Source organism: Gavialis gangeticus, unplaced genomic scaffold (assembly GCF_001723915.1).
Source record: "Gavialis gangeticus isolate Ggan-Ray unplaced genomic scaffold, GavGan_comp1, whole genome shotgun sequence".
In the NCBI taxonomy this organism is placed as follows: domain Eukaryota; kingdom Metazoa; phylum Chordata; order Crocodylia; family Gavialidae; genus Gavialis; species Gavialis gangeticus.
In genome coordinates, this window is record NW_017728967.1 from 135,978 (window position 1) to 137,393 (window position 1,416).

A 1,416-nucleotide genomic window follows, 5' to 3' on the forward strand; every position below is an offset into this window, starting at 1 on the left:
TCCAGCGGCGGCGACCGCCTGCCTGCTCGGAGACGTCTCGCCGCCCCGGCCAGGGAGCTGGCACCCAGCCCCGTAGGGCCCAAAGGCCACGCTGAGCCTTTCCTGCGGCTTTGCCGAGCCTTTTGGCCCTACGGGCTCTGCGCGCGGTGCTGCTTGGCTGCAGTCGGCAGCAGAGCGAGGAAGGGGTCCCTCGGCTCCCGTGAGCCTGCGCGCTGCCACGACCGGAGCCAGCGCCGGCACTGGCGGGGGGCTGCAGGGGGGGACCGCGGGGGCAGGACAGCTCCCTCCTCTGCATCTCCCCGCGCCGTGCATCCGCCACCCCAGGCCTCGCCGTGGCTGCACGCTCCTGCGGACTCCGCTGCTGCCCGCGGCTCCGTGCGCACGCGGCTCCCAACTCGCCCCACGGACGCTGGTGACCACCCCGTGACACCCCTGGGCACAGGCCTGGCCGCCCACGGCTCGCGCGTCGCCCGAGAGGCGGGCTCCGCGGAAGGGCAGCACGGAGCAATGGCACGGGGCGGCCGGGAGCTTGCCCTCGCTGAAGCAGGTCCTTCCCCCCCGCCAGCCCCGCCACAGCCAAACGGGTGCTCTCCTGCGCCTCCTCCAGGATCCGGCAGCGGGGCCGGGCGGGGGAAAGGCATGCGCCCGCCGGCACGGCCAGAGCCCGCACGAGCATCACCGCAGCCGGGGCGCAGGAGAGAAAGCACTTTATGTCGGGGCAGGGCCTGCTCGCTCGCCTGGGCCGGGACCTGGGACGTGGCCCCGAGAGACGGGCGCAGCGGGCACTCGCGCCCGGCCCGGTGCCGCGTGACAGGCGTGGGCAGGACCCTGGTGCCGCGTGGATGCTCGCACCCTCTCCTCTGCGGCTGCGCTGAAGGCAGTGGCCAGACCCGCGGCCGCGTGGCATTGCCCTGGGCCACTGCACGGGCGCGCAGACGTGCGACGGCCTCCAGGGGACGGCCAGGCCCGCCGGGTCGGGGCTGGACGCCCGCAGGCTGCCGAGACTTTGCCCGGGCCAGGCAGGGGCTGGCAGAGGTGCAGAGAGGCGACATTGCTCCCCTTGGCCGCCGGGGAGAGGAGGGCGGCGGCTCTGATCCGAGCCAGATGCCGAGGCCGCAGCCCGTGCCCATCGCCCGGCGCCAGCCTGCGCAGCGCCCCGCGGTGCAGGGAGGGAGAGGAGCGGGGCCGGAGGAGGTGTGTGCGTGCGTGTGCGTGTCTGTGCCCCGTGTGTGGGTGTGTCCCGAGCTGGTGCTCTCACCGCGCCGGGTCTCACCCTTCGTGGCCCCGGGCGCCGCTCCGGGCGGAGAGGATGCCCTCGCGGGCAGCGTCGCGTTGCAGGCTGCTCTGCGGCGTGGCCGGCGAAAGCAGCAGCCTGGAGCCACCCTCGCGGGGCAGGAGGCGGCCGCGTCTGCGGGC